Below are 9,241 nucleotides of genomic sequence, written 5' to 3'. Positions count from 1 at the left end.
TATTCATTGTAATGGTTTTTAGGGTTCCGTACCCAAAGGGTAAAACGGGACCCTATTACTAAGACTTCGCTGTCCGTCCGTCCGTCCGTCCGTCCGTCCGTCTGTCACCAGGCTGTATCTCACGAACCGTGATAGCTAGACAGTTGAAATTTTCACAGATGATGTATGTGTGTTTCTTGATCTGACGTCTGCATTCGATACGGTTGATCATGAAATTCTATTGTACAAGCTGAATTACTGTGGCGTCCGGGGTAAGGTATTAGATCTTTTCACATCATACTTGTTAAACAGGAAAATGCTAGTAGAGATGAAATCGATAGAAGATGGTTGTCAGAAAGTATACCGTTCCAGATTCGCTAAAATTAATAAAGGGGTGCCGCAGGGCTCTATTCTCGGACCTATTCTTTTTGTAATATTTGTCAATGATTTAATTGATTGCATTTGTAAACAATTTAGCGATGTTGGAGTAGTAGTCTTTGCAGACGACACAAACGCGATAGTTTCCTCAACGAATACAGAAGAACTGAACAATAAAGTAAACGCAGTGCTCAAAATGTTTCAGACATGGTTCAATAGCAATAATCTAATATTGAATATGAATAAAACAAAAGTTATGCTATTTAGAACAACGTCTAGGAGTAGAGAGTCCCTACACGTTAACTTAGAAGGCTCTGACGTTGCCACTGAAGATAGCGTTAAATTCCTTGGAATACATCTAGATAGTGATCTTAACTGGAGAGAAGAACTCAAGTCGCTGGAAAATAGCATCAGCTCAGCTTGCTATGCACTTAGGAGCTTACGCGACGAAGTTACTATAAAACAACTAAAGTCTGTGTATTACGCATTAGTAGAGTCCCGGTTGCGATACAGCATTAAATTTTGGGGTCAAAGCTACAAATATAATATAAATAAAGCATTTGTTGCCCAAAAACGTGCCATCAGAATCATGGTCCGAATCCCATGGTGGCAGTCGTGTAGGGAGCATTTTGTCCGGCTCAAAATTCTTACGGTACCCTGTCTCTATATTCTGGTCTTGCTGACTGGTGTCGTTAAACACTTAAATAGATACGAGACCGAGGAAGAAAGAATTTCTAGAATGAACACACGCAGGAAGGACTTGGATAACTTAATAGCGCCTAAATTGAAAGTTGTTCACCATTGTGTGCGATATCAAGCAATAAAATTGTATAACTGCCTCCCTATCGAACTGAAATCAATACATAATGTAAACAACTTTAAATGCCGGCTAAGGGACCTCTTAATTACTAAATGTTACTACGATGTTAATGACTTTATCTGTAATTTATAAGTTATTTTTCAATGTGTTTGTATAATATTCATAACGTGACTGAACTGACATAAAAAACTGTAATTATTATTATTTTGTATACTTAGTTTAAGTTAAATGCATGTTGTTTATAAAATTGTGATTAATTTAGTAGCTCGTAAGTTAAATTTCACTTGTGATATTTCCGACATGATTGTAAAATTGTTATGGAATAAACTATCTATCTATCTATTTCTGTTGCCGCTATAACAACAAATACTAAAAACAGAATAAAATAAAGATTTAAATGGGGCTCCCATACAACAAACGTGATTTTTGACCAAAGTTAAGCAACGTCGGGAGTGGTCAGTACTTGGATGGGTGACCGTATTTTTTTTGCTTTTTTTTTCGTTTTTTTTTGCATTATGGTACGGAACCCTTCGTGCGCGAGTCCGACTCGCACTTGCCCGGTTTTTTTATTTTCTTTATTTAATTCTATCAACGTCACCATATTGCTGGATACATTTTTACAGACAAAATATCGTATAGTCGACCGAGAGAAGCTATGCTAACGTCTATCTTTCAATTGCACATGTGAATACCGATGGCAAGTTACGGAAAGTTTCCAAAAACTTCGAAAAGTTCTCGGAAATTTCACAGGAAAGGAAACAAAAAACGTTACATTTGATCTTTGAAATACAATTTGAATTGAAGTGCAGTCATCAAAAGCGATTCAGGGACGAGTCATGTGTCCCTTTCTAATGTATGGCACTATCCCTTTCGGCTATTTAGGGTTGACAAAATTCAAGTCTATCATCTATCTTATCTGTGGTCGTGCACGCAAAAGGACGTCAAGTGGTGTCAACCCTAATAATTATATTTAATTACACAAACGGGTCTACCGCGATATAATTTCATTGTTTTTACCTTTAATTCCGACGTTTCAGCTGAGTTGCACCAGCTGTGGTCACGGAAAGACTGACGTCCCAACAAATGTCAACGGAGATATTAATAAAACACCACTAAACCCTAAAGTGTTATAACCCTAATAATTGCTCGGATTAATGCTGAGCCGAATGGAGCCGAATTTGCCCGAACGGAGTAGTGTCTCCCCACTGCTAAGGGTAACGAAGTATTTTTTTTGTAGGTATTATAATATTATTAACCCCGTTTATATCAATATTAAGTATACCGAGAAGCTTTACTTATCCCTAGCAGGTAGAAGGGATCTCTTTCAGCTAACCTTTGAGGAAATACGAATGTATCAACCACTAACTGAATTGCAAAAAAAATTGTATATATACAAATGTCAATAAGGTGGTGGTACTAATGCTCGACATGCTAATGCCCAATAGATGACCCCCTGATGTCACCTATATTAATAATAACTTAAGTTTCAAAATGACATGTACTGGGACCGCGTCGAGCACCAGTACCATTTTTATATGCACTATTAAGGTGAAGTAAATTTGTTTGCAAACAATTGTGTTTTATTTTTTTCATATCTCATGCTCTGAAAGTGGGTCGTTGTTGTTCTAAAAGGTGCGCAGAAAGTGATACGTTTATGCTCTAGCGCAGAAAAGTGGTGTACTCCTCTGCGTCCCCGTCCCATGAACAAGTGGGTGGAAATAAAATGGAAAAATAGGGTCTTTATTTCCTCGCCTGCAACAATTGGTAATTGATTAATTTTACTAATCCCACGTTGATCCTCTTTTTATAAAAAATTATATAAGTAAATTGTTAAAAACAAATTATTCTTGATTTCTTTCGTTAAATTCTATTTACTCGATTTCATAAGGCGGGAACCAAAAGGAATACACCAAAAATTTTTTTTAAACCTTACACTTGCGTAAATGAGCAAAGGCAGAATCTTATACAGCCACAGTTAAACGTTTGTACGATATTAAATTGGTTTTTAAAGTTATTTCGCACAATATTCATGAAAATAAAATAAAATACAAGATAAAAAATTCTTATATTATTAATTAAATTATTATTTGATATTTAAAATACTTTTATTATGTTATTACGTGGTGCGGCGCACCAAGGTCGCGGTGCGGTCCGGTAGTCTGTTGCGGCTTTTAGAACGAAAAAGTATAAAATTAAAAAGTAAGAGGCAATCCCGCTGATTTTCATACTATAATGAACAAATCATTTTAAAATTACTGCAGTTTGTTAAAAAATGTGTGTTTTCGTAAATATTGCAATCTAAATGATTTTCGCTAGGGGTTATTAATCTTCACACTTGTAAAGTCTCCGATTGCAAGTAAGTCCTAAGGAAAAAAATCATGGCCGTAGGTCTATTGGGTACTTCAATTACTGATTTTGCGAAATTGCCTTGTCTTGTTTGGTTTCCTCGCATTCGATATGAAAAGTAGAGTGTTTAACTCGGGTGAAAGGCACCATTTCCGTCTCGGACTATTGGCGCTCTCACTGCGTTCGAGCGCCAAAATACCTCGACAGAAATGGGTGCCTTTCAACCCTTGGTTAACAATCTACTATACCCAGGCGCCCATAGGTAGAGCACAGCAGGAGTTGACGTCAACAAAACGCATAAATTTGAACCATTCAGTGCTAAGTAGGGCTTGCAATTCGAATATTCGAATTTGTCGAATATTCGGCCTGTTTTGATATTCGAATATTCGGCCGCTCAGGTTTCGAATATTCGAATATTTTTTATTACTATAAAAAATCTATTTAATCCGCTGCAGTTACAGTTTCTGTGTGTTTTCCGGGTATTTACAGTGAATGAGTAATGGTAGGTACCCAAATACGAAGGAAATAATATTTTTACTGTATTCCTCTCGATAGACTTCGTGAATACAGTGAAACCTAACTCAATTTGAAAGAAAACGAAATCAAAAAGTATGTTATTTTTACGGTGCATAAGTTTTAAGTTAAAGGGTCATTCTGTTTATTAAGACTAAACCTTGCCCGCACTTATCGCAATTCTCAAATTTGATCATACCAAACCTGCCCAAGTGCCCAACTAGGTAATCTAACTATGCACCTTTAGCTGACAAATAATCCAGTAGTCAACTAACTTTTTCCCTTAAATATTCCAATATTATATAATTAAGCCGACCATTAATTAAGGCCTCTGAGTGACTACAAGTTAATTTAAATCAGAAAATAATTACCTACTAAAAAAATTTTCTTACATACCTAGGTTTGGTTTAGATGATTAAAGTTATATTATTTCACTCAACGGCGCATTTATAATAAAAGTTTTATCTAGAAATATTGAATATGTCTTATTTTGGCGTTTTACTTGTTTTTATAAATGTGGGCATCTCATAGTAGGATGATAAAATCTAGTCAATTAAGTGGATTTCTGCAAAATATCATTAGTTTTAGCAATATGTGAAATAAGCTTTTGAATAAAACGATAATAAACCGATTTCTCGTTCTTTTTCTTATTTTTTATAATATTCGAATAATTATTCGAATATTCGAATATGTCGTCAGAAAAAGTCGAATATTCGAATACCTGAAAGTTTCGAATATTTGCAAGCCCTAGTGCTAAGCCATTACTTGGTTTGCCTGAGAGTGAGGTGAGGGCCTTGCGGTCCACCTGGTCTAGAGTATCAACATGGCTACTTGTCTAGTGTGTCATAATGTCTGAAGTGTTAAATTGTACATAATTTCAATATATCGACGTGGCTTGACTTGAATATCATAAGAACTAAGTATACCTGCTACACTTGACCCGCAGCACAGAATAAATTATAGTACATACTATCGTACAGAAAGGACACTTCTTACAAAACCGAAGTTAGACAGCAATTAAAAGCCTGGTTATTATATAATAATAGTCCTTACCTTATGGCGCATAAGACCATTGTGAGTTCGCTGTGATAACGACTCAACGAACTAATTATTTGACTTTTACATCTTCCAAAGGCCCCTGTACACAATGGGCCAACGCCGGCCAGTCCAAGGGACGCAGCCATGTGGTAGAATGAGATATCAATATCACTTTCTCCCTCTAACGCATAAATGCGTCCCCTAGACTGGCTCACGCTGGCCCATTCTGTAGAGGGGCCTTAAGCTTAACGCGAGGTCCACAGGTCACAGAGCCACTAGTATTTAAAGTAAAGGAATAAATTTTTCAAAGAGAGTTAAAAACGTGTTTGTATCAAATTTCTGAACGCAGCGGCTACGCTCCCGCGCACAGCTGTCAACTTCATTAGGTAATGTTGGTCATGGTTGTTGATTTAATAATCGTATGTGATTATAAAATCGGTGAATAGAAGAGAGTTTTAAAGTACTAATGTGATGGAATCGATAAACCAGTGCCACTGCTGCCTGCAGCGGCCTTCGGCCAAAGATTTGAGGACACCGTACACTCGTCTCGGCATAACGGAAATATACTCGGTCATGATCGAAGAATGCTTTGTAATCAAAGTAAGTAACGACGCAGGATATTTTCATTGCCTGAAATCTGCTGTAACCACAGCTATGTTTACTATTATTGTTTCTTCCTTAGGATCAACTAAACTAAAACTAGAAGTTGTCAAAATAACCTCAAAAAACTTCGATCAATATGGTATTATACAAGTTCTACTTAATAAAATACTCTCAAATAAGAATATCTTCTGTAGAAAACTTAACTTTATGTTTATAAAATTACCTAAACATCAAGTTCAAAACCAAAACTACTAGCAGATTTAGGTTTGTTCATATTGTTAGTTAACTTGTTCCTCTTTTATAGAAATCTACGGATAGCTGCTTCATTAAAGTATCTTCATCTCTTATTGACAAAAACTGCGCTAGTTCCATCTCTTACTTATTAATAAAATATGACACCACAATCTTGATTCCTGAACTAACATCTTAATTTTCTATAAATAATCTTTTCTTTGTTTTAAATCATATTCTATATAAGAAAACGCATAGCTTTTCCGCTTATTGTTGGCAGTTTGTACAGAAATTGCACAGTGATATTTAGAAGGCAGCTGAGTTTTGGGTGTAAAATAGTTTATATGTAACATTTTTACTTAACAACATACAAATCAGCTTGACGCAGTTTAGCCGGCAAGTCCATGACTCACTATAAGATTTTCGTTTAGGGATGGGCCGACTATGGACTCCTTACTGCACCAAATGCTGAGCTGAATATGAACATAAGAAAACATGCTAAATACTGAATATTCCGCCCATATCTGCCTCAGGTAAACAGTAGCCTTATAACTTTGCTGTGAGTCTTGTGTGCAAATAATATAGACATAAATTGAACATCAGAAACAAATATACTACATTTTGCAGCTGACACCAAGCAACAATGGCAAGAGTGGTATCTGCGAGGTGTGTCTGGGGCGGCTGCGGGAGGCGTGCCTCTTCAAGATGCAGGTGCAGCACTGCCAGGCCGAGCTGCAGGAGAGGTTAGAGGGAGGACTGAGTGTCAAAGGTAAATATTAAGCTTGATATCAAGTTATTTGTAATCCCAGTCCCATTATCATCATTTCTGGATCTCATGACAACATTATGAATAAATCGAGGGAACACTTCAATATTATAGGCATTAGGCACACCTATAGTGATCTTCAATTGTGTATTTTTATAGTAATTTATGCATACTTGTGTTGTTTGGTGCCAGCAAGTCATTCTGTGGCTATTTATCACATATTTAGTTACTTTTGTTTGCCATATCATCGTGTGACAAGCAAAACTCACTAAGTACTATCAAAAAATTAAAGTAACAATGCACTTTATTACACTTGTGACACGGTTTATTGTCCAATAATTACAATGATGTTAGTTAGTGACTTTTGCTTGTCATCCAACGATATATCAATGAAATATTTTCAACACGAATATTTGAGAAAAATACCGCCAAATACGAACTATTTCTGATATTTACTTTAGATCCTCGTTTAAAACTTTTGTTACATGTTATTTATTTTAAAAGAGGAAGACTTCGTTGAACCACCTGAAGATGGCGCGTGCAGCGAGCCTTCCGAGCCGCCTCTACGTAAGTATCAAATGGTATTCACTCAATATTCAGAATTTTGTAGAATAAATTGACAGCTGTTATGAAAAAAAAAACGAATTGAGTGCTACTTACAGGAAGGCGTGCAGCTTCCATACTAAATATCATTTGATGTATTTTTAATAGCTTATATGTGAACAAAAACATATCCGGGTTGAAATATGGGATGGGAGCTTGGAAGAAGGAACGCTAGCTCTCATAATTTATTAATAATTGCAGTCGGGGAAGCCCTGACTTGAGGGGCTAGGTAAATGAAAACGAGAAAAAACATGAGAATAAATTTACATAACCTCCATTACAATTTTGATTTGTACCATAATCGGCTCCTTACATCTCATTAAAAAACTCTCTAAAACGACATTCTGCATAAATCCCAATGCTCTCAGTCTCAGTCAGTAATAATAAATAAAACAAGTCTTTATTGTTGCTCTACAGTGATAACAATATTAAGTATTTCTTTTTGGTAGGTACCTTTAATTTTGTTTAGTTCTATTTTATCTCTTCTTTTTACTTTAATTATACTTCTCTCTATATGTACTATTTTGGCATACTTTAATTTTGTTACTTAATTTTTCAGTTAGTGCCCATGTTTGGCACCCGTATATTAAACACGGTAGGATGCATGTGTTGAAGACTTTCCTCTTTTCCTTTATTGGCATGTCTTGGTTTTTCATTACTTCGCTAAGTGACCGAAACCTTTTCCAAGTGTGGGCAATTCTTCTATCAATTTCTTTAGCCATGCACACCTCGGACACTGGCGATCAAATGTATGAAACAAACGCGTTCCTACGCAAACAGTCTAAGCTCCTGTAGGTGAACGCGTACCATGCTTGTGTGAGTGAGATAAGACGAGCTAGGGTTTGCGCCATTTTGTTGTCAACTTCGATGACCTCAATGACTCAAAACTCATTGCGCGAATTACGAAGAAATACTAATCGTATTATACTGTAAGGTGGGTATGTAAGCTCGATTTATACGATAGTTTCCTATTTTGAATCAGTATAAACGAAGTACTCTTAGGTTCTTAGGTTTTTCTCTCTCTCGAAGTATAAACGTAGTACTTTTAGTAAGGAAATTCAGGCCACCAAAATATTACGTAAGTTGAAAACATGATTATTTTGTTCATATCGATATTGTGCTGTTTTCAGTGTGATCTGATAGGTTTTGTAAAGATTTGTTAAATATTTGAATATTTTACGTGGTCTCCGCTCGTCGTCGCGTCCTTGCCAGCCGGTAACTGTGAGGTAACCGAGAGCGGGTGGGCGGCACTTTCAACGGGAGGCAGGGAGTGTTCACACTGTACGTTAGTACTCTTTATTATACTGTGGCCATAGTATCACTTGTAGCTGTTAGCTGACCCAAGTGTACATACTCGTCGACGTAGTCTATTTTCTCCTTATTTACCATGGTCAGGCGTGGCTGACTCCGCGATCTCGTCGCGTCGCAACAAGTAGCTACAAGTACATCCGTCCCACACTAATTTTGGTGGCTGGCCATAAGCCGCGCGTGGCGCTTGCGCCACCTAGCGGTCATATCTGTCCTAATCATAACGGACGAGTTTTGTTAGAGAGTGAATCCTCTGTACCTGTACTATTATTTATTCTGTGCCATGATGCTGTGACTTTGTGAACCGTTAGTCATAATTTTGTTTTTTTTTTTTGTGTTCATTGAAAGCCCTGCTATTATGCTTTGGTCTGATAGTTGTTGTAGACTTGTAGCATTTGTTCTAGATTTTTTGGACATTCTGAGAATAGAATGAAATCGTCTGCACGCAAATGACTCGGGTTTTCACCGTTCAGTCAGTAATATTGTCGTACCGTTGTTGTACCGTGTCGGGCGAAGCAACGATTAGGGAATAACTCTCTTATAATTTATTTGGACCCAAAGCGAGTGCCATCTATTTGGCATAGTTTTTTATGTCCGATACGTATTTCGCATACCAAGTTTCGCATAATTTATTACCCAAAGCTTCTCTAGTAGCG

The sequence above is a fragment of the Cydia splendana genome, chromosome 26 (genome assembly GCF_910591565.1).
Source record: "Cydia splendana chromosome 26, ilCydSple1.2, whole genome shotgun sequence".
In the NCBI taxonomy this organism is placed as follows: Eukaryota; Metazoa; Arthropoda; class Insecta; order Lepidoptera; family Tortricidae; genus Cydia; species Cydia splendana.
The sequence above is the reverse complement of the archived record's forward strand: the minus strand, read 5'-3'. Positions refer to the sequence as shown.